Source organism: Eucalyptus grandis, chromosome 8 (genome assembly GCF_016545825.1).
Source record: "Eucalyptus grandis isolate ANBG69807.140 chromosome 8, ASM1654582v1, whole genome shotgun sequence".
NCBI classification, from domain to species: Eukaryota; Viridiplantae; Streptophyta; class Magnoliopsida; order Myrtales; family Myrtaceae; genus Eucalyptus; species Eucalyptus grandis.
In genome coordinates this window covers 21,922,155-21,947,928 of record NC_052619.1, presented here as the reverse complement: position 1 = coordinate 21,947,928, position 25,774 = coordinate 21,922,155, and the positions used below count along the sequence as shown (strand labels likewise).

Genomic DNA, 25,774 nt, shown 5'->3' with positions numbered 1-25,774 from the left:
GCACCCTCGCCTGCCACAAGCGAGGGCTGCCGCGCCCTCGCCTGTGGCCGACGAGGGGTTGCTGCGACGAACGACGATGGGCGAGTTGGCTTCTGCAGATGGTCGAGGGTGATTCGGGAGAACCACCGGCGAACGGAAAGAAATTCACTCTCGGTATCTCGCTTCTCTCTCTCTCTCTCTCTCTCTCGAGCACCCCTTTTCTCCTCTAGCCGAGCCAACGCCTTCGACTTCTTCTCATTCGGTTACCCTTCATTGCGTCCCGGTATATTCCTTACGCTCGCAACCTGAACGTGCAAAAGGGAGAGAAGAAACAGCAAAGTGGCCACGCCCTTGCTGCTTCGGATGGGCCAATGATGAGAAGAAAAAAAAAAAAACGAAGGGAATGGGCTGGATTTGAGAGAAAAGAAAAGGATTGGGTCCAGAAAGAAATAAAAAGCTGGGTGGAGGGAATTAAAGCCTGGGCTGGACTTGTAGCGGTCCAAGAATTCGAGTAAATAAAAATTTAAGACTGAGTTTCCTCCCACCAAATGGGAAAAACATTTTCTAATTTATTTTCAAATTTCAATCAAAACCAAAAAATATTGTAATTTTACTAAAAATTACTTCTTGGAAAATATTTAAGAAACAAACCTTGTTTTTTTTTTCAAAAGAAAATTGCGCATTAAATTTGTATTGTATGAAAGTGTTTTAGCAATACCCTTTAAAAAAAAATATCATAATAAATAAGCTTTTTTAGGTTTAGTTAAGGAGAAAAGGAAAAAAAAAAAAAAAAAAGAGAAAAAAAGGAAAAAAATAATTTAAAAAATCTGAAAAAAAATATAAAAATTATAAAATTTATCCACGTTGCTCCACATAAGATCTCCGGCGGCCACGTCAGCATTTTCCGGCTTAAATTAGCCAGATTAACTGAATTGGTACCAATGTGAAAATGTTTATGACTAAATTGGTCCAATTAAAAATTTTAGGACTAAATTGGTACTAATACAAAAGGTTTAGGACTATTTTGGTACTTTTCCCTTTTTTTCTGGTTTCATGTGGAAAAAAGAGATGGTTATGTAATAAATTGAAAATTGTGCGTGAGAGAGAGATGGCTTGCAACACTTGGGCGCATGCATGGGAAAAGGATAGCCACCGTAACCTACTAAAGGCTATTATGCTTTCAGTTATTATTTCCGTTGTTATATAAATGCTCAGTAACATGAAAAATTGATATGCTTAGTCATGCGATCGAACGTAATTAGATGTCGAAACAAGTTGGCCATAATAATGCATCATCGCATCATCAAGTTGATCATATCATACTCCCAATAACAGTCTCTTACATATGTATCATAGTCATTATTCAGCGTGAGCGTCCTCGATCTTTTTCATTTTTTTTTTTTTTGTCGTCTTTCTCTTCTCTCTCTCCCTCTCTGGCTCCTCACATCTTCATGCCTTCAAGCAACACCAGACAAAGCTTGAGTGCGTAGCAAGGTTGGGCAAAAACGAGGAGACACCCACAAAAACTTGCTTTTCCTCGGGCCATTGTTATGCAAGCATCGTCATTGCACATAGTTTAGATAGGCTGATGATGAGAATCTTTTGATAGTTGGTTCGTGGCGATCTTCTCGGAGCGAAATTCATGTGAATCGGCCATTCATTTCGTTTTTAACAAGTGCTGGACCCGTGCCAGCGTGTATAAGTTCATTTTTATGAAGGAATATAATTAGTGGCTTTCCATCTTTGACTTGCATTAAGTTTTTCAACTATGACATAAATCTGGTTCCTGGGCATTAGCTAACATGATTAACGGTCTTTTTAGCTCAATGCAGTTGTAATGGGGATGGAAAAACCACAGCTCCTAGATGGACTAGATATTTGGAAATAAAATATCAAGAGAGCTTATTTATTAGGATTAATACCATTAAAAGTTGTAAATTGGCACCTTAATGACACTCACCAAAAAATTAATTTCCATCTCATAAAAAATGTCAAAGTGGTACCCCTTAACACATTTCCTCCAAACTAAATCTCGTCTCACAATAGCCCCAAACAAGTATTCCTGGCCTTATCCTCCACATTTGATCCCAAACTTTTGATCAATGGTAGATTTGGGTTAGGATGCTAGTTTGGAATTTTCCTTGCAACGAAAATTAGTTCAGCAAAAATGTGTCATGGGCTACCGATTTGGAATCTTTTATGAGACAAAAATCAATATGTGATAAACATGTCATAGGGCACCAGTCCAAGTTTTCGATGCTGTTGACCTTATTTTATGCTTGGAAGAAAATAAGGTATTTTCTAATGTTCACTAATCCAGAAGATGGTGCGAAAAATTTGAAGTTTTGAACCGATACCTACCTGGTTGGCCAAAGAAAAGAACCAATACCCCACACGGTTCGCTTAATTACCCTTCTGCTCTAGATTTCATAAAAAAAAAAAACACTCTTGATCAAATAATCGAACTCGTAATTACTCCATTTGGGATTCTGGTGCAGCATTGATGAAACATCCTTCTCATCGGCCTTGCAAAACCTGGCTAGAAAACAAAGTTCACCGAACCCCAAGTCGCAATTCAAACCTTCCTTCTCGTCCATCAATCCCGTCTTAGAAAGTAGGGCTCAACAAGTCACCCCTTCAATAATTTTCCTTCCCCTGATTTCCCTAGAGATCGATATCTCACGTCCGAGTTTGGTTTAGGAATGGAGAAAGGAAACGATGAGGCTGAATTTTTTAGGAAAAAAGGGAATAAACCTGAGTAAGATATAAGAATAGGAATTGACTCCTAGATGTGTTTGCCAAGCTAGGAGTTTTGAGGATCGGTTTTCGATCATTCCCTAGGATGGGGGTTATCTAAGATCTGCAGAATCCGCCATGTTTATACAGTTGCTTGTGAACTGTAGCTTTTACTAATTTTTTCCTTTTGAACTTTGCGCTTGTGTATTGTCCTGGAAGCAAGAATACGAGAGAGGGAGAGAGGGAAGTGAAAATATAGAGGCGAAGAAAGTGATAATCCCTATGCAAATGAAATTGAAGAAAACTAGGGTGGACGAGATCTCTTGAGCCCCACTATCTTCATGTACTCTCCAAAAGTGAGGAGAAAATAAGCAGATTATACTAATAATAAACCCATTAATCATCTATTAACGTTTATTAGATTCAGTACACCTTCATATAACTTTTAGAATTTTTATATTTTAGGCAATGCCCCAATTCACAGGTACAATTGAAATAGAGAACATTAACGTATGCAAATAGTGAATCATGCATCTATAAATTCGTGTTTATTATATTTTGGACTTTTTATATTTGGAGATTATTCCAAAGCTAAGTATATTACTTACTTATAAAATGCATTTACCACTTCACTTTTTCCTCTCATAGGAAGTTGTCCATAGTGCATGGCTATATGTCAATATTGGGATCTCATTTTCATTTGACTTATTAATTCTCGGTAACCAGAAAAGGCCTTAGGATTCATACAACTGAACAATTGAGGTACTATGTTACCAAAAAGAAAGAAAAGAAAAAGCAATTTACTTATTTATATACAGCATGCGAAATGAATCTATCGACGACCATTTTCAAGCTCAAACTTTAGTCCCAAACTTTCATTCTTGCGATGGCACCTTCTAACAAAATATACAAAATCATATTTCAATTGACCATAATAATTAATACCAACCACCTCCAAACAAGGAATACCTTGTATTTCAAAATCAAGCTTAAATCTAATTTATTTCCAAATCTAAGTCTGCAACCATATTCTCTCTAAAAATAAAACATCTCTTTTCATTTTATTGCCATTTGAAATAAAATATTCTTAAACTGATTGCTCACAAGTCACTACCCTTTCGATAAAACGCTTAATGAAGCCAGAATGTGTGTTAATTAGCCAACATGAGTTTATGGTTCATTTCATCCAGTGTTTGACTCTCACAGCCATATTGCAGTTCCTTCACTGATCACGCTACCTCTTCCACGCCTGAAGCGAAACATGTAAAATCCTAATCCGACTCATGTTCGATTCACTAAAGCATCATTGTAGTCAGTGAAAGCTGGAATAAGATAGAACTCCTGCTGTTAGCTAAGCAAATGAAAATGGTATTTTCATGACTCGCGAATCTCTCTGAGTAGAGCTGATTCCTCGAAGTCGCTTGCTTATGCGTTTATCATCATGTTCTTCCTCTGGGTTCGTCAAATTTCTGCTTTTACATGTCGAATGCTTGTTCAATGTGCGGAAGTGATTGGTGGTGGTGCTAGGAGGTGTTGCCTTTTTCTCTGCAAGAGCTCAAAGCATGTGACTCTTTGATGAAGACAATGTAAAATGTTTTAGGAATGGATATAGAGCAATGGCATGAATGATCTGGCTGAGAACAAGAATGGTGAAGAGGATTAAATGGTTGCATTGAATGATTTCTTTAAGTGAAATAAGAGTTTGGGATGTTCTGAAAAGAAAATGGAACGATTAAAAATGAAAGAAAGGAAAAGAAAAGGTTAGAAAGTTCATGCTTCAGGAATTCAAGAATAGAGAAGGAAAAGTCTATTAATCAAGAAAGAGACCCAAAAAATATTACAAATAATACATAATAGAATATAATAATAAAAATAGGAAGAAAAGAAAATTAGATAATCCAGCTTATATTAGAAGCGCAAGGAGATAAGTTGAAAAAATAATAGAAGAAATAAAAGAAAGGAAAAGAAAAACAACGGGAGAAAAAAGAGAAAAAGGAAAAGAGAGGACAATTCAATTGGCTTAATTTGGCACTGATTGATTGGGCTTAGTTTGATTTTTGATTGAATGGGCTTAATATAATAAGCCCGAGTGCATTCATTGCCCAGACCCATAAAGTTCAAATCCGACCTCATTATAGTAGAGCCGGGCACGGGAATTTGGCCCCAATCCTCTTTTATAATAATAATAATAATAATAATACTAATAATAATAATAATAATAGGGATAACTTCACTAGAAATCCAAAAACATGTCATAAAAGTACAATTCAGTCTTAAAACTTGCAAAAATTGTGATTAAGTCCTTAAACTTATGAAGTTAATGTAATTAAGTTTTTCCATTAATGCTGTTAATTTATCTAACGAAAAGTGCTAATGTAAAAACTTTTAATTAGTTTCTCTTTCTCACATGGAATTTTTAATTTTTTTTCTTTTTCAAATCTTATTTAAATTAGAGTATAGCACTAAAAAAAGTAATTTTTCTTTTAAAAGGCATGGCAAGGCCTCGCTGGTGGGTGCTATTGCTGCCGCCACCAATTGCAGAAGGAGACGACAGAATTTGTCAGCCCTAGGCCAAGAAGGCTGGCCCTCACCGGCCCTAAGTGATTAGCTTGTGTCACCTAGATGTAGGTCGGCACCTAAATTGAAGCCTCATCAACTATCTCTTAGGGACGGTGAGTCCTCACCGACCCTAGTGAGGGTCTTATCAAATTTCAAATAAGTCTTATAAGATTTTGGGCCCGTTTAGTTTGACTTTGGGGAAATGCCTTTGGCCAAATGCATTATCTTTAGGGTAAAGGGGTTTTCGGGAATGCTCGGATGTTTGGCAAATTACGCATTGGAAAGTGGCTTGTGTAAAAATACCGTTTGGCAAAACTTATTACAAATGCGCTTTTGCTTTTAATTTTTAAAAGAAAAATCTAAAAATCAAATCCGGCGGCCGGCGGTGCGGACGGCCAGCCTGGCGGGCCACCTAAGGTCGCGACCTCGGGCGCCGGGAGGCACAGAGGCCGATCCGGCCTCCGGACCGCGATCCGACGGCTTGAGGTCACGCAAACCAAGGCGGCGTGACCTCAGGCGACGTCGTCGCCACCTAGAGGTGCGACCTCAAGCGCTTGAGGTCGTAGAGGCCGAGATATGGCGGCTCGAGGTCGCGCGGACCTCAAGCGCGTTGCCTTGTTCGCGCGGAACCAGGCAACACCGCTTGTCTGCACAACCTCGGCGACATTGCACCTCGGCGGTGTCGCCCGAGGTCACGCGACCCAAGCGACGCCGCCCGGTGCGCTCGGAACCAGGCGACGCCACCCGGGTTGCATGTCATGCCACCCTGCACGGTGGTCATCGGCGACGCGCGACCCTCAGCGGCGGCGGTGGTTCTTCGGAGAAGCCGGTGGCCGGGAAGAAGAAGAAGACGAGAAGAAGAAGACACGGGAAGAAGAAAGATGAACAAGAGGTGTGGCATTTCCTAAATGCCGAATGCTCAATGCTGCCCTCCCCTTTCAGCATTGAGCATTCGGAATACTCATATTTGGGCAAAGGAGCTTTCAAAAATTTGCCAAACACAAAAAATTTTCCCCAAGGGGCTTTGGGGGCCCAAGCCCCCTTGGGAATGCCCAACCAATTATCTAATACAAATCTTACATAGACAAGTTTTCCAAATTCATTTTAGATTTTTTTGAAAAATTGAAGAACACAATGAGGTCTTATTAGAGTTACAATTTTCCAAAAATCGACTCCAATTTTCCATATTCTGTCCTAGATTTCGAAATGAGTTTGGCCTAATAAATTATTTTCAATTTTGGCCGATGACCTAGCTTAGGTTGTGAGGTGTATTTTTTTTTATTTTTAATTCATCACTTTTCTAGATTAGGTCATTAACTACGTTTAATTGACTAATTAAACTCTTTGACTTAGAGGATGCCGAAATTGAAGAACTTCCTAGCATGTCTTCTACTGATCAACAAGTGTTCATAAGCTCACGGTCAGTAAGGAATTTCAACAATCGGCAAGTTCTAACAAATTCCGACAAGTCATATACACATTAGTTATGAATCTGGCAAACTTAAGCGAAAATTGAGCAAGTTTAATGAAGTTCAAGTAAATTGACTGACCTTCAAACTGTTCAATATATCCAACAGGTTTCATTGATAATTTATGCTGTCATGAAGCTGTTTTCAACAGAAGATACGGAGAAATCAGTGAAGAATATATACAGATTCGTGGCCAAAACCAGAGGAAAGAAGAGGAGCAGTTAGCTTCAATCCATTGCCGTGATCTTCAGAATTGCTGGAAAACGAAGAACCAGCAACTTCAGATATTTTGACGATCGGAGGAGCTGATGATGAGCAGAATCTTGCTAAAAGGGAAGCTTCACAGATGCTGCCATGCCATGATAGCAATCTCTTAGTCATTGTGCTGTTCGAATGATGCAGATTGACATCATTGATGTACAGGACTTCTGGAAGAGATGACAGCGATACTGGAAATACAAAAAAGTTGTAGAAACGGGATACACCCTTTTCATTTAGATAGAGGCATGTTTGTTTCTTCGCGATGGCTACCTTTGGTTACCATATGCAAGGACGAATGAACGTCTTAGTTTATAATTAAGTTACTTTAACTTGGAATTAACACACCCTTTTATTTCCGCAGAGATGGTGTAACTCCAAAATAGGTCGATGTCCTTCAGGGGATTGTCCAAAATTCACTCTTCTTGTCCTGATTACAAAAAGGATGGACGAAAAAGTTAATTTCAATGAGAGACCTTCTGATCGGAATGATTACAATTTTACCATTTTGAAGTATCACTCCATAGGTCACTCTGTCAATTTTGAAGAGAATGAAAAACAAAACGAAGTAATATTAGCATGATGAAAGGAAAGAAATCCATCCCTTCAATTATATGGAAAAAGTACTAAAAAATTCCTAAACCTATTACATTAATATCAATTTAATTTTAAACTTTTCAATTGGACCAATTTAGTCGTAAACATTTTCATATTAGTACCAATTGAGTCATCCGGCCAATTTATGCCGAAAATTGCTAACATAGACGTTGGCCGTCCTGCAAAGACGAACAAGTGTTGACGTGGATATTTTTATATAATTTGTAATTATTTTTGAATTTTTATTAATTTTTTTCTTTTTGTTTTCTTTTTTTCCTTCTCATTTCTTTCATTTATTTTTTCCTTTCTTTTTCCTTTCTTCCTCATCTTCCTCCACCCACCTCCGTCGGCGAGGTCACCAGCTACCAGAAGGGCAAAGATCGAGATGGCCTTACCAGCCACATGCGAGATTGGCCCTTGCCAAACTTCGGATTGGACAAGCGAGGGTTGGGCAAGGTCGCCCCTAGCCAAATCCAGCAAGGGGACCCTCCCCTAGCCCTCACCAACCTCTGGTGAGGGCCGGCGAGTGTTGGGAAGCCCTCACCGGCCTTGCCTAGACAAGGCCCCCTGCCGACCAGCAGGTGGCAAGGGGACCCTATGGCATGGGCGGCCTCGCCCGAATGGCGAGGGGCCTCATCCAAGTGAGGCAGGCCCTCGCCAACCTTTGGCGAAGGCTGGGCAAGGGTCCTCTTTGTGGAATATGGTGAGGGGCGACCTCACCAAGCCTTCGCTAACCATCACCAAAGGCTAGTAGGGCATCCGGTCCTCGCCCTCACTAATGGGGCCAAAGAACCACCACTAGCCGAAGGTGGGTGGAGGAAGATGAGGAAGAAAGAAAAATAAAAAGAAAGAGAAAAAAATGAAGGAAAAGAAAAAAAAAGGAATAAATTAATTAAAAATCAAAAAAATAATTAAAAATTCTATAAAAATATCCACATCCGGACTAGTTATGGTACGTAAGACGATCGACATCCATGTCAATAATTTCTAGTATAAATTGGTCAGGTGAATTTAACTGATACCAATATGAAAAAGTTTAGGATTGAATTGGTTTAATTGAAAAATTTAGAATTGAATTGATATCAATGCAATAGGTTTATAACTTTTTTGGTGCTTTTCCCACAATTGTATTGTCTCTTATAATGAAATAGAGACAAGGGGATCCTTCTAAGAGCCTAGCCTTGTAGAATTAGGCTATTGCCAAAATTCATTCATAAAAGGAAACAATATCGAAGGGGTAATACATGGTAATTAATCAATCACCTTTACTCATGAAAAGGTAAGCGATATTCCTTTAATAACAAGTTTGATCATTTTATGGTGAAAACACTTATCCTCAACAAAAACCTATATAATCAAACTACATTTGAAAAATATGAAACATGATGTATAAAGTTTTTCTATGACTTGATCTAAATCCAATAGAACCAATGTTACTTCAGGTTAAGCTGTTTGTTTACTAGGAACAAATGAGTGTCTTCAATACATACCTAAGCCCATTTCCCCCTTTGTCACATGAAAAGCGCTTTCTTGGGGATGTAGATGATTTGAAGGTCCAATCGTTACACTGTATCTGGATCAAAGAAGGTATCTTAACTGATTATCACGTATTACAATAGGAAAGTACATAATGAAAATTCAAGTGAAATTGTAAAAAATCTACAAACTAAGAGAAATATATTTACAATTGATGAAGCAAAGAGGGACTTCTATCACATAGACACAAGCATGCAATAAAATGAAACTTGAAAGATACTAAAATGACTCTATTTGGCTGAGAAACGGGTCGTCGCAATCAAAGTCAAGTCTCAAGTTTCTACCTTTATTGAACTTGTCGGTGAAAATTCAAGTGTCAACTATACTTGTTAAGTTGTTAACTAGTGTTAAAAAGTGAAGGCGCAAAAGGACATCTTCACGCATGAATGCCATGAAAAGATATCCACGAACTAAATTAATTTCATTCAAAGGAGGAGCTTACAGAATGTTACTCATAGCCAAATATCATACCACTACAAACAAATATAAGCACAAATTTCCGTAGGAAATTTTTGGAGTTCCATTTTTCACAATAAATATGATTAGGCTGCACAAACCAATGACACATATCATTACATCATTCAATTGGTGAAATTGACTAAGTTATTGCATGTTGCAAAAGAAAAGGGTTGTAGCCCACCAACTGGGCCGGTAATGAAATTCCCACGTGCAATTGGGAGGGATCCGCTGAACATCGAGATCATCACCTAGTATTTGCTAAAAATGGTGAGCGTTACTCCTCCAAGTAAGATGCTGAAGATTTGGAGATGGGTTTTATCGGAACAAGGTTGTTGGAGGGCAGGAATGATCATGAACACCACAAAAAGTCCAATCAATGAGTTCATACTTGTAACTTTTGTTTTTCTTTTGAATCACAACCCCAATGGCCACTCTTCTCTCATGGAAAAGGAGAGGTGGGGGATTCGAATTTTCACCTTCTCAGGGGGTTGGGATGTGGTCAATTTAGTTTTAGGTATGAGTTTTGACTTCTACACCTTGCAAGGAGGCAATATAAAAGTCTGATGAAAGTTAGAGTAGAAGTAAAGTAAAACGGACAAAAAAAAACCTAATTTTTCTTTTGAAATATGAGTATAGAGGCATTGTGGACCAATCAATTTAAGGAGTAATAAGGTGGCTTCATTTAATAAGATTGACAGGGCTATCTCCACTTCTTATATAACTAAATTCACCCCAATTTTTACCAAAAAAGATAAAATTGCCCTTAATCATTCCATTGCAATTTAACTTGGTGGCTCCAAATTATTTTCTTTCCCTTTTTCTTTTTAGTTTTTCTGATTTGGTTCTTTTCTATGTTGTCAATCAAATTTTATGGATAAATTTTAAAGCAAAATCTAGAAGTAATTTAATATAGACGTTTTTTTTTAGTGTAATCATTTGTTTATAATATATATATATATAGACAGCTAATGGGATGATTTGATAAAGCAAAAAGAAAAATTCTCAGAAGAGTTCCCAAAATAAAATCACAATTACATTCTCCGACGTGAAATTTTAAAGATGAAATTTAATCAAATAAATAAATTGAATAGATTGATATTTTTTTAAATGTTAGTGCAATCTCATTATTTTGGATGAACAAAAATTAATATCATCTACAAAGTGTTTATGAAAAGATATCAATATGTCTTGTTGTGCATAATAATTTTAGTTTATAACTAGATTTTCCTGTAACATCTTGCATGCACTTTGTACAAAAATATCTCCTCAATAGTAAGGAAAAAGATAAATTCTTTAACATAATTAATAAAGAGACTTGATATATATTTTAGACTAATGAAATTAAAATATAAAAAGAATTCACTAAGAAAGTGAGCTCGTAGATAAAAGAGACAAAGAATAGATAAGCTATTATAATAGTAATGATGAAAAAGAGACTACTAATATAGTTAAAAAGTTTGTCTTTTTTTCCTTACTGTAGATGAGATCCTTATACATGGAGCATGTAAAATGTTATAGGAATATATAAGAATACATTTAAAAATTTTAGAAAAAATTTCAAATAATGACTCAAAGTGCTATCATTTTCTCAAAATAGAACCTGAAGTAAAGTTTGTCTCAAATAAGGACCCAAAGTGCCATCATTTTCTCAAAAGATGACCTGAAGTAAAGTTTATCTTAAAGAATGACCTAAAGTAGTCATTTAGTCTCAAAGAAGGATCTCACTCGTCGGCCGGTGAATAGATGCATCTCCGATGTATATTCTGGTGGCCTGATTATGGTATTTTCATCTTTCTTTCTTTTTTTTCATTTTTGGTTGCCCTGTTCATCGTCTTCTTCATCCCCTGTTCACTTCTTCTTGCCCAAATCAAGAACACCAGACTTAGGGAAAGGCCAACGAGCACCGGCTACTAGTAAGGGCCGGCGAGGGCTCGACGCCCATCACCAGCAGCGAGCGAGGGCTCGACGCCCATCGCTGACAGCGAGTGAGGGCCATCGAGTCCTCACTGGCCATGGGGGAGGGGGGCCGTCCAAATCGAGGCCCTACAAGAAGGTCCTCGAGGGCAAAAGGGGTGGCTGAAAAAGTCGTCAATCTAGGAGCGGTGGTGGGAGGAAGGGATGAAGAAAGCGATGCGAGCGTTCTAGTCATAGTCCTAGCAGAAGATGAGGTTGTCGGTGGAGCAGTGGATGGAGGTGGGGGAGGTCACCCCTCACGACCATCAATGAGGTCACCCCTCGTCGGCCTTGGGCGAGGGCTCGCCCACCTCACTAGCCATTGATAAAGGCCGGCGAGGGCCTGCAAGCCCTCGCTTGCAGCCAGCAAGGGTTCGACGACCTCGCCGCCGCAACCGAGGCCACCCCTCTCCAGATCCGGCGAGGGTTGGCCTGCAAGCCCTCGCCCACGGCCAGCAAGGGCTTAGTGGCCCTCGCCTACTGCCGATGATGGGCGTCCAACCCTCGCCGACCCTCACCAACGGCCAGCGCTCACCAGCCCTTCCTAAGTCCGATGTTCTTGAGAAGAAGACGAATAGGGGATGAAGAAGATGATGAACAGTGCCACAATTGACCCAATAATAATAATAATAATAATAATAAAGAACAAGACAACTGAAAATTTAAAAAAAAATGGACAAAAATACCCCTAACCAGGCTACCGAAATATGCATCGGAGATGTATCTATTCACCGACTGTCAAATGAAATCCTTCTTTGAGACTAAATGATTACTTTGAGTCCTTATTTGAGACAGACTCCACTCCAGGTCCTCTTTTGAGAAAATGAAGGCACTATGGGTCCTTATTTAAGACAAACTTCACTTTAGATCCTCTTTTAAGAAAAGAATGGCACTTTGGGTCCTTATTTGAAATTTTCCCAAAATTTTAATACACTATAAAAAAAAATGTAAAATGCTTAATTATGGCAACTAGATCCTATAAAGAAATAAGAAAAAGAAAAAAGAATGAACGGGGCCATCACTATACATTTGAATGATTGAGAGCTATGTTGTTTTTTAGTGTAAATTGAGTGGATTTAGTCATATAGGGTTTCGAAATAGTGTCACCCTAAAAAAAATGTGGAAAAAGTTGAAATATAGGCGCCGAATGAGAATGGCAAGAAATCAAATAACTAAGCTTGAAGACTCTTAACGTTTCTAGACCTGCAGGAAAACCAAAATTCGCCCAGTCAAATTTTGCATAAGATTGGACAAGAATCAAAACAGTAAAGAAGAAACCCGATGAACATGTCAAACAGATATAGCAATCCAACCAAAATATTATCAAATTCATAGGATACATTCAAGAATCCTAACACAGGGCAATTGCTTTTTTTTGTCTGTATAAAATCTGGGAATAAATCGCAGAATCTTTGATTTGGTATCATTTGATTTGAATTTCTGAATCACATAATTTTCTTTTCATTCTTTTTGCCATCTTATTTTATCCATCTCTCATGATTCTGCATAAATAAGAAAGATTTTGGTAGATAGAAGGCAATCCAAATATTTTCTAACGAATATTGCATTATAAAATACCATATTTGTTGCTTAAAATAAGTAAAAAAAAAACTTTATTATTATAGAGTTATGAAAACCAATGTCCAAATCTACAACGGCTTACCAAGAGGAGTAACGCTGATGGTTCATCGCAAATTTATAAAGAGCAAGGATCGCAGCAAGGATCTCGGCGTTTAAAGATTATTCCTAGTGCATGTGGGAATTTCATTTTAAGTCTCGTTCCGCCCTCTTCTCTTGTAGCTTCCAATGACCTGATCAATTTCATTATTTTGACATATTAATATATATATATATATATATAGAGAGAGAGAGAGAGAGAGAGATATGACGAGCAATGTTTTGACAAGTGTTGGTGGTTTGTACTACCAATACAAGGTATAGATGTATATATTTTCTCCATGTAGTTCTGTGTTGCCATTTTAAGTAGCCTTCACAGTTAGTCATCTCAGCGCTTGAATAGCTACAGTATATCCTCATTCTTGTTTTAGCCTTCTTACCAAATAAAGCCACTGTGTTCCCCCTTAAATAACGCGGTCCACCGTATCTCTGTATTCATATTTCAAAAGAAAAAAGAAGGTTACGAATATGAATTCCTCCATTAGACTTTTTGTGGTGTTCATGATCATTGCTGCCCTTCTACACCCTTGCTCCGGAGAAACCCGTGTCCAAATCTACAACAGCTTACCCGGAGGAGTAACACTAACGGTTCATTGCAAAGCCATAGAGGGCATGGATCGCGGACAGGATCTTGGCGCTCAACAGGTTACTCCTAGCGGCATGTGGGAATTTCATTTTAGGCCTCGTTCCGCCCTCTTCTCTTGCAGCTTTCAATGGCCTGGTCAGTTTTACAATTTTGATATATATGAGGAGAAAAGAGATGATGAGCGATGTTATGACAAGTGCCAGTGGTTTGTACAACCTACTGGTCCGTGTCTTGAGAGGACAATGTGCGAAAAATGGAGCTCCTAGAAATTTCCAGAGAAATTTGGGCTTATTTCAGTTTGCAACGATTTGATATTTGCCTATGAATAAGACAAGGTATGCTCTTTCTTTGGGTGAAATTAAAACAGTTGATGGATATCTTCTCAGGGTATTGATGTGTTATTTTTCTTCTGCAGTACCCCGACATGACATGAGCGTGAAAGGGATTCAAGAATCAGTTTTCTTTTTATAAGGGCTAAAATCATTTATTTTGGCTTTTTGACCCCATATTGTAGGGTGGATCTCGAAAGATATGAAAGAAAGATCTCCCTCCAAGCCGTACATACAACTTTCATCGAATACAGCTTTCCACAGAATTTGATATGTATCCATGAGATCGAGTATGGAATTCTGTTTACTCACTTGAAATTGAGTAATACGGGTAGGAAAAGCGGTATTCTTAAAAAAATAGAGAAATCAGAACCAAGTCACGATGATACGGGTCAACCCCTTCTTCTTGCGCCAAAGATCTTACCATTTCCGAAGGAACTGGAGTTACATCTCTTTTCCATTTCCATTCAAGAGTTCTTATGTGTTTCCGCGCGCCTTTGAGACCCCAAAAAATGGACAAATTCATTTTCTTTTCTTAGGAACACATACAATATTCATCACTACAAAAGGGATAATGGTAACCCCCCATTAACTACTTCATTGTAATAGAAGTACATGTCCTACCGAAACAGAATTTGTAACTTGCTATACTCTTGCCTAGCAGGCAAAGATTTACCTCCGCGGAAAGGATGATTCATTCGTATCAACACGAGAGTCCAACTCATTGCTAGAATCCATCTTGTATATTTATATTTGAAAGAAAGAGGTTGATCTCCTTGCTTCTCTCATGATACAATCCTCTTCCCGCTGTGCCCCCTTTCTCCTCGGTCCACAGAAACAAAATGTAGGACTAGTGCCAAAAGTGAATCACGGAAGAAAGGACTCACTGAGTTGGATGGCAATGAATGAAGAAATACTAAGTCGTCCCATATCAAATCTAAACCTTTGATTCTTTCCAGAATTTGTGATCCTTTAAAATACATATATTATGAAACCGTGGATCATACCAATCCAACTACTTCTTTTCAATTTTTATGAAAATGTTAGTGAAAATAAAAACATCACTAGAAAGAACAAAAGGGATCTTTTTCTATTTTCGAATGAAAAAAAAAAATCGATTGAATTAGAGAATCAAAATCAAGAAGAAAAAGAATCCGCAATTCGAGATAATCTTGAATCAGATGCACAAAATCAAGCGAATCTTGGATCACTTTTCTCAAACCAAGAAAAAGTATTGGAGAAACGCTAGAATATCCCACACTTTTCTTTCAATACCAGGGAGAAGAAATAGAATTAAAAGAAAAGACGAAATTACTAAGATAACTTTTAGAAAATCATGTATTCTTTGATTAACTACTAGTTTAATTCAAATTTTGAAATCCAAAAAATGTGTACTCGTTCTTTTCTTTTGAGTTTGACCAACTAATAAAAAACTAAAGTAATTTCAGTAAGTTAGAATTTGTTAGATCCGATCGCAATCTCGAATATAGAATTCAAAGGGATCAAATAGGAAATGATACTTTGAATCATAGAACGATAATGAAATATACGATCAACCAACATTTATTGAATTTGAAAAATAGTCAGAAGAAATGGTTCGATCCTCTTATTTTTATTCTCGAACCGAGAGATCCGTGAATCGGGATCTAATGCATATAGATACAAATGGTCCAATGGGAGCAAGAATTTCCAGGAACATTTGGAACATTTCGTTTCTAAGCGTAAGAGCCATTTTCAAGTAGTCTTCGATCGATTACGTATTAATCAATATTCGATTGATTGGTCTAAGGTTATCGACAAAAAGATTTGTCTAAGTCACTTCGTTTCATTTTGTCCAAGTTACTTCTCTTTTTGTCCAAGTTTCTTCTTTTTTTTGTCTAACTCACTTCCTTTTTTTCTTTGTGAGTTTCGGGAATACCCCATTCATAGGTCCGAGATCCATGTCTATGAATTGAAAAAGATTTTTTGTTTTTTGTTTTTGTTTTTTTGTGCCTTCACTTGTTAAGACTTAACAAGCATATATGCAATTGATGACACTAACCGACTATTTAAGCCGTTAATAAGAAGATAGATTAAAGTTGGTAAAAAATACGAGAATTGTTATTCAGTTGGAGATAAAAGAAGTTGATAATTTAAGGAATGACATATTAACGTCTGTAAGTAACTAAAACAAGAGTTCCTAACTCCAAAGTACTTAGGAACTTAACTGACAAAAGTTCATAACCACTCTAATTGAGATTGGTATTTTCTGAGAAGGGTTGGCAAATTTAACAATTGGCAAGTAATACAAATAAAAGTAGGAACTCCATAGAAATGTTAGTAGAGTTAATAAATAAATAAATAAATAAATATAAGTAAGCAACTCAAATAAGAATTGGTTACTCAAAACTATAGTTGGTATCCTAATTGTACAATAGTTGATAAGTTACACAAATAAAAGTTTGTAATTCCATATATTGGTTGGCTGATTTAATCTGTTAATAAAAAAATAAAAAAAGATAAACCAAAGGAGGTTCATAAGAAGTTTGATTTTGTTTGAGATAAGAGAAGATGGTAATTTGAGGAAAAAAAAAAACTAAATTAGAATTGGTAGCTAACTCAAATAAGAGTTGGTAACACAAAGTATGTAATACTTTAATTGGAGAAATGTTGGTAACCGCTCTTAATAATTGTGATATGTAATTTCCCTAAAATAGTTAGTACCTGTTCTGGAGAATAGAAAAACAGATAAATAGATAAGCAGAAATTTTATCATGCATGCCCTAAGCTTAAAGACTCTTAATGTTTCTAGACTTGTAGGAAAACCAAAATTCACCCAGTCGAATTTTGCATAAGATTGGACAATAATCAAAACAGTAAAGAAGAAACCCGATGAACATGTGAAACAGCCATAGCAATCCAACAAAAATGTTATCATATTCATAGGATACATTCTTTTTTTGGTCGGTCCTACTTTATACCTACGCTAACTCTCATTCTTAGATTGTTGCCCTGCCTCCTTGCAAGACGTGGAAGTCAAAATTCACTTTGAAACTAAATTGTCCCCATCTCAGCCCCCCGAGAAGATGGGGATTTGAACCTCCTACCTTCCCCTTCTATGTTGGAAGAGTGGCCACTAGGTATTCATATGATACATTCAAGAATTCTAACACAAGGCAATTGCTTATTTTTGTCTGTATAAAATCTGAGAATAAATTGCAGGATCTTTTATTTGGTATCCTTTGATTTGAATTTCTGAATCACATAATTTTTTTCGTTCTTTTTGCCATTTTTTTTTTTATCCATATCTCATTAGTCTGCATAAATAAGAAAGATTTTGGTAGATAGAAGGCAATCCAAATATTTTCTAACAAATATTGCATTATAAAGTACCATATTTATTGCCTAAAATAGGTAAAATAACTTTATTATTATAGAGTTATGAAAACCAATGTCCAAATCTACAACGGCTTACCTGGAGGAGTAAGGCCAACGGTTCATTGCAAATCCATAAAGGGCAAGGATCGCGGCAAGGATCTCAACATTTAAAGATGAGAGATTGCATTATTTATTGCCTAAAATAGGTAAAATAACTTTATCATTATAGAGTTATGAAAATCAATGTCCAAATCTACAACAGCTTACCTGGAGGAGTAATGCCGACGGTTCATTGCAAATCCATAAAGGGCAAGGATCGCGGCAAGGATCTCAGCATTTAAAGATGAGAGAGAGAGAGAGAGAGAGAGAGAGAGAGAGAGAGAGAGAGAGAGAGGGAGGGAGATGATGAGCAATGTTTTGACAAGTGTTGGTGGTTTGTACTACCTATTGGTTTGTGTCTTGAGAGGACAATGTGTTAAAAATGGAACTCCTAGAAATTTCCAGAGACTTTATGCTTATTTTAGTTTGTAATGATTTGATATTTGCCTATAAAAAAGACACGGACCGGGTAGGCAGTCTCATCTTAGCGCTCGAATAGCTAACCTTCACAATTGTCATCTTTGCGCTTGAATAGCTAACCTCATACATGTTATAGCCATCTTATCAAATAAAGCCACCGTGTTCCCCTTATATAAAGTGGTCCACCGTATCTCTGTATTCATATTTCAAAAGAAAAAGAAGGTTGCAAATATGAATTCCTCCATTAGACTTTTTGCGGTGTTCATGATCATTGCTGCCCTTCTACGCGCTTGCTCCGGAGAAACCCGTGTCCAAATCTACAACAGCTTACCCGGAGGAGTAACACTAACGGTTCACTGCAAAGCCATAAAGGGCAAGGATCGCGGACAGGATCTTGGCGCTCAACAGATTCCTCCTGGTGGCATGTGGGAATTTCATTTTAGGCCTCGTTCTGCCCTCTTCTCCTGCAGCTTTCAATGGCCTGGTCAATTTCACAATTTTGATATATATGAGGAGAAAAGAGATGATAAGCGATGTTATGACAAGTGCCAGTGGTTTGTACAACCTACTGGTCCGTGTCTTGAGAGGACAATGTGCGAAAAATGGAAATCCTAGAAATTTCCAGAGAAATTTGGTCTTAGTTCAGTTTGTAACGATTTGATATTTGCCTATGAATAAGACTTGGTATGCTCCTTCTTCAGGTGAAATTAAAATAGTTGATGGATATCTTCTCAGGGTATTGATGTGTTAAAGAGATATATATATTGTGCCTTGTTAACACTTAACAAGCATATATGCAATTGATGACACTAACCGATTATTTAAGCCGTTAATAAGAAGATATATTAAAGTTGGTAAAAAATAGGAGAATTGTTTTTCGGTCAGCAATAAAAGAAGTTGATAATTTAAGGAATGAAATATTAACGTCCGTAAGTAACTAAAACGAGAGTTCCTAACTCCAAAGTACTTAGGAACTTAACTGACAAAAGTTCATAACCACTCTAATTGAGATTGGTATTTTCTAAGAAGGGTTGGTAAATTTAACAATTGGCAAGTAATACAATAAAAGTAGGAACTCCAAAGAAATGTTAGTAGAGTTAATAAATAAATAAATATAAGTAAGCAACTCAAATAAGAATTGGTCACCCAAAACTATAGTAGGTATCCTAATTGTACAATAGTTGATAAGTTACACAAATAAAAGTTCATAATTCCATATATTGGTTGGCTATTTAATCTGTTAGTATAAAAAAAAAAAAAAAGAGATAAACAAAAGGAGGTTCATAATAATTTTGATTTTGTTTGAGATAAGAGAAGATGGTAATTTGAGGAAAAAAAAAAACTAAATTAGAATTGGTAGCTAACTCAAATAAGAGTTGGTAACACAAAGTATGTAGTACTTTAATTAGAGAAATGTTGGTAACCAGTTAACCACTCTTAATAATTGTGATATGTAATTTCTCTAAAATAGTTAGTAAGATTCGAAAAAATACTTATTATCATTGGAAAGTAACTCATATGATGAGTTGTTCACCTAAATCATCGTTGTGATAAGCATTTTTTCATTAACATATCGAGGAAGTTAGGCATGTCTGCCAAAATTGAAGTGAGGATTGAGCGCGTTGTAGTAGTCATACACATCTGTGACATTAAGCATTACCTATACTATTTCCTTGTAATCTTTATCCTTCGACAATTGGTGGCACTTGCTCGAACCGTCTTTAATTTGCTGGTACTTGGAAAAGCAGGTTTCGGCGTCATTGTAAATTTGAGCAGTAAACAGCATCGGCCTCTTTCATTGTCAATTCAATGGAAATAAGCGAAAGAAAAGGATTGTCTGCCGATTTAATGTGCGGATCACTCAAGGAAAGCATCGTGCAGAATCCAGACTCTTTTGTCTCGTTAAAAATTCCAGGTGTTACATCCAGAGAAATTGTAATGGAAGCAGGTAGTGAAGAAGAAGAAGAAGAGAGATGATGCAAGAACAGTTACAGGAGGTGGAAAAGAAGGCGAGGCCATTTCGGTTGTTGATTCGTTGGAATTTGTGTGCGAAGTTATATTGATACTTGTCTTGGCGAAAAAGGAAAAAAAAATGAAGAAAATATAGTCAATTAAATTGGGATTGGTTTAGCAAGTAAAGAAGCGTGTAAAGTAAAACTAAGCCCAGGAAATGGCGAGGGAGTGACTGCTCAGAACACAGCCAATATTTTTGCAAAATTACTACTTTTTCACTAAAAAATTATCGAAAAAGGAAAAAATGCTCAACATTTCATAAAATCTAGATATACTTTTATATATATTATTCACTTAATTAAGCTTCTCTGTTTAGGACAAACACATTTGAATTTATTGCTCAACATTATTAAAGATATTTAGGACGATTCGATGATTTTCAGTATCTTTCAAGATTATGTGAATATTTATATTTAATTATGCACATCCTAATTTGATACGTCATCTTATTTAGTCATTTCATAAAATCAAGATTGTGTGAATATTTATATTTAATTATGAGCATCCTAATTTGATATGTCATCTTATTTAGTCATTTCATAAAATCTATAGATGGATTGATGTAATCTTCATTATGATATATTGATATATATGCAATTCCTCTTTTCTGCATATCTTTTCTAATTTCTTAGCTAGTATAAAACTAAAATTATTGTTCAATTAGGGAAGGAAGAAAATCCATGGAGAAACATCTTGGGTAGAGTCGTGAAGCGTTCTTCCTGATAATTGGCCTTCTCGGTAAAACCGATGTTCAGCTTCTTCTTCTTTTTTCCCTTTTCTCTCTTTTATATAAAGAAATGACATATATGGTGGAAATGGTTTTCGAATCTGAAAACTAGAAACCTCATCAATGCCTTAACGATTTTGCTATGAATTGTTCAACATGACATATCTTTCAAAATTAACAATAATATTACTTGAAGTTAGGCCCGAATCTAGGGTTGATTCTGAAGGAGCCGGCCAATCCGTTTCCATGATGATTTGTAGGGGAGCTTACTCCGATAAGGCATGTTTCGCTGCATTTTTGTAATCCGGAACTTATTCATCCTAAAATTAATCATCCCAATTTCAGAGACGATTAAGATGATCACAATGGTGGCTATCGTTGCAACATGTGACCGCTGATTTAATGGTTTCCTCTGACTGAGTGAATGTGGCGCTATCGAGATTCACAGAGAGCAATCATTAGGCTCAAAGTTATTTGTATGGTCTTTTAGAGACTTTTACCTGGTCCTATCCTGTTACGAGCTTGTTGACTTATTGGGTCAGACCAATTCATGTTACCAACGAAACGTAATACAAATTTATATGATGCTCGGGCCCCAATAATTATGCAAAGAGATGAGATCTCAATGGGTGTCCTTCGAGCGAATGACTGAATGACTTTCAATGAAGGACTGCTCTCCAATTATGCCAGGAGTTGTGATTCCTGAGGTATCAAGATGTGCAATCGCGTGGAATTTGGGGAACACCCGACCCGAGAAGTCGAATCGGATTGGATCGTTATTTAAGCAACACATAAAAATCAGTTTGTATCTCGCTGACTTTCGTCGTTTACGTGAGGACGAAGCTGCAACTCCGAGTCTTCTTTTCTCACGGTACTTTTTGCCTGCTGCTTCCATCTCGTCAGCAATTCTCGCTTGCTCTGCTTCCTTGCCCTTGCCCCACAGAACGGAGTAGAGCCCGACAATGATGAGCACGGTCCCTACCAATCTGAAATTTTAAAGGAAACAAAAAAAAAAAAAAAAAAAAAAATCAGTGAATGCAACATTTACCAATTTGAAGATAGTCTTCAAAAAGTGTACAACTTCACATTTCATATATCTTAACCTAACGTTATGGTAAAAGGGATACGTACGTTCCGATATAGTTTCTCGTGAAGGAGTGCCCAGCTCAGGATGGTCGACATGACTAGTAACAAAGGGCTGAAGATGGAAGTGTAGAGCGGGCCTTTTCTATGGACACACCAGGACATAATGCAGAACGCAAGTGCAGAACACACAATGCCCTAAAATTGAAAAACCATCAGCATTATCTTTTGTGCAAAACATTTTCCATAGTATCGATGCATAAAGAGCCACAATAAGGCCACTCTACTATTTGTTGAAGTTCATTCAATGTCTAGGACGCATACCACATAGAAAACTGCGATGAGCCGGATCTTGGATCTCAAAGACCAGTCAGCAACATTACATTTAGTAGCGGCACCAATGATCGAACACTCAACACTAGCCATGAGACACATTAGCATTGTGGCTGTGTAAGGAGCTGAAATTTGGGACTCAATTTTGCCTAAATTTGTTACGAAACAAGCGTCAAGAGATTGAAGTGAACTCTCAAACTTTCTCTTTGATATGAGTTTGTCCCCCCATAAGAGAGATATAGAAAATGATTATAAAAGGAAAAAAAGAAGGAAATGTTTCACTTACTTGGATAATGAACCAAAGTGCACAGCTGCAAGCGCTACAAAAGAGAAGAAAAGGTCCCAAGATGGAGTGGCTTTTGTAGGTTGAGCGTTTATCTGTCATTTTCTCTGCATAGTTCCAACGAATGCCAGAGGTACTATCTGCAATGGTGTGCCCGTGGTAAAACGAGAGCAACATCGCTCCACCCACGCATAGCACTGTTCCGATCACTTTTGCTTGTCCTGTCTTTGTCTTGATACCGAACGATTCTTGTCTATCCAAAAACATTCATTGATTATGTGGTTGCATTTTGCTTAATAGTTTCGAACAAATAGATTAAGGATGAAAGTATACAATACTTGAAGATCAGGGGCGAATACAAATGTCAAGACTGGGAGGGTATTGGTCATTGCTCCGCGATCATGGGACTCGAATTGTTCAGGCCCATAAAAAAGAAAACTTGGTTCACGGAAGCCCTGCACAGTTTGGTTGAACTTTCAAATCCATGAAAATCTTTCCTTTTTTTCCATTTGATTCTTAAGGTGCGGAGAAGAGCATAATTTTATATGCATCAAAACAATTATTTTTTTTGGATTTGCATGTGTGTTTCTGATGATATAAGAATTGACAGATGAGGACAGATGAGGTCCAACTAGTGACTCCTAGCACACGACTGAGAATAGAAAGGCAATAACATAATTAATTCCAAATCAATGCAAGATCAAGAGATGGAAGCTTGCTTACCCAGTAATGGAACTTAAAAAATATAGAACAAGATTGGCACTGTAATCTTGGGTCTTGTCTTTCCTGCGATGGACAATAATCAGGAATAATAAGTAGCCTCGAGATCATTCGACTTTGGTATGATAATCAGTATAAGGGTTCTCATGTATTCAATTTGCCAAAGAAGAGAAACTTCGTATTGAAAACCTAAATAGTTCTCTCCTGATAGCACTAATTCTACGGCAAAGCCATATTGCTACTTTCATTTCTCTTTTGCTTAAGGATGGAACCTTAAAATATACACAAGCATCTGGTTCCCAAGAAATTCCTTAATCCTAAACCTTTTTACTTTTTGCTAATTGAGTCCATCCGATCAATCTTAGTCGGAATTCCCTAACATGGACGTCGGGAGTCCTATGTGGCACGGGCGTGCGTAATGTGGACAAGTTTATTATTTTTTAAATATTTTTGAACTTTTATATTTCTTTTTCTTTTTTTCCTCCTCTCTTCTTTCTATGTCGGTCACCCAACCTTCAGCAAGCAAGGGTCGGCCTTGTCAACCTCAAGCAAGGTTGCTCTTGTTGGGAACTAGCAAGGGGCGACTTCACCGACCTCACGTGAGGTCGCCCTCACCAGGATCCAACAAGGGCAAGCCTCACTCAAGGTCAACGAGGCCATCCCTCACCCTCACTCAAAGCAAACAAGGGTTAGCCTTGCCGACTACAATCGAGGCTCACCCTTTCCAAGGTCTATGAGGTTGTCCCTCACCGGAGCTCGGCAAAGGCAACCTTGCATGAGGCCAGCGAGGTCACCCTTGCCAATTCCTAGGGCGACTTGCCTGAGGCCGATGAGGTCAACCCTCTCTGGTCACAACTTACGGCTGGTTGCTAGAGACCGAACAATCAGCAAAGGAAGAGGAGAGAGGAGAAAAATTATAAAATTCCCAGAAAGTATTTAAAAAATAAAACTTTTGTCCACATCAATATCGGTTTTGTACCATATAGGACGGCTAGCATTTACGTCGTGAAATCCAATTAAAATTGATCGATAGACTCAATTGATAAAAATTAAAAATGATTTAGGACTCAATTGATAAAATTGAAAGATTTGTAATTGAATTAATAAAACTGCAATAGGTTTAGGACTTGTGGGTAATTTTCCTCAAAAAAAAAAAAAACCAGAAGAAAGTAGAAAAGCTAGAGATTTGGTTTGAGTAAGTTTGTCCAATTGGCCAAGACAAACCGCTTATGCATAAGTGGTAAGCAAAATTTTCGCAAGGTTAGATGGCTTCGATTGGTATATTAGTTGCCAAATCTAGGAAATCTATGAACATTTTGATTCAGATTATTGGTTCTCAAGTATTCTATCTACAATGTCTTTTTTATTAGACATAAAAAGAGAGTTCTTTTTTTCTTTTCTTTTTGCATCATAATTGTTTTTGTCCCACGTTTTTAGGGTTCGAGTCCACTCAACTTCTCCCCCTAAAGTGCGATTTGACGTGGCACCCATCGTGGCCCCTTAATTAGCCATTTCAACTTGTCACTAATCTTGGCCAAACGAAAATAAAAAATGAGTCAGGAACTCCTTCACTGCTGCCTAAGAAGGCCTCATACTATAGCCTCTAGCTTCCCTTTGCTTAGGGTTTTGACCTCACTCGAAACTGTCATCCATGCTTCGATCTAGTTTGAGCAGAAATGAAAACACCATCCAGAGAGCATGCCTAGTCTCACATCCCACGATAGATCTTATGAACGAAGAAGCATGCATGACGACTGAACACTAATCGTAATAACCAAAGTCGACTCACCATCATCACCCGAAAAGCAGTGCAACACGCAGTCATGTAAAAAGGAATGAAAAGAACATAATTTTTCCCTTCAACCCGAGTGCTTTTTTCTTCCCCGTGGGGAGGCTATTTGCATTGAAGATCATCAGGATGGACTTGCTTAGTAATTTTAACTGCATACCTCTCCAAGAAAAGAGCGAAAGGTGTGATGGCGACGGTGGCGATGATCTGGCGATAGGCGATGAGCACAAAGGGTTTATTCCGTCGTCCATGGCCAGCTTCGATATGAAGCTCATTCCTGTGAATCCCACTTGCACAATCACCATGGCCAAGAATGACATCACATCAAAATTCGCCATTTCTTTTATATAATCTCTCTGTGTCTCTCTCACGAACTCTATCGATCTTCCCTGGACTGATTCCAGATCAGCGAGAGAGAGATGGAAAAGAGACGTGAGAAAGACCTTCAACACGAAGAAGAGAGAGGGACAGATATGCAAAATGCAACAGAAACGTAGCTCCTGCGGTTTATGAACAACGAAAGTGATGGTTCCACAATAAATGAATGTCAGACGGAGAGAGACGGAAAGAGGGATGCACCGCAACACCTGTCGGCATGCATGGGACGAGGTTGCCAGATTGTGAAAATTAAGTGATAGCACGGCTTTCAATTATGAGCTTTCTTTGGTTTTGGCTTCTTCTTCATCTTGCTCTCTGTGCCTTGCATTTGCTTCCAGAAGCATTCAAGCCACCAAACGGCTTTGCTAATTTGGCAAAAGGGGTGAGACCCTTAATTGCATTGGAAATGAATGCGTCGCTTGGAAGATGAAACG

At 37.7% G+C, this 25,774-nt stretch overlaps 1 pseudogene; it reads right to left on the bottom strand.

Annotated features, from left to right (window-relative positions):
• Window positions 1–6,908: 6,908 nt before the first annotated feature.
• On the bottom strand, window positions 6,909–25,351 carry LOC120287063 (annotated as a pseudogene).
• Between the last annotated feature and the right edge of the window lie 423 nt (window positions 25,352–25,774).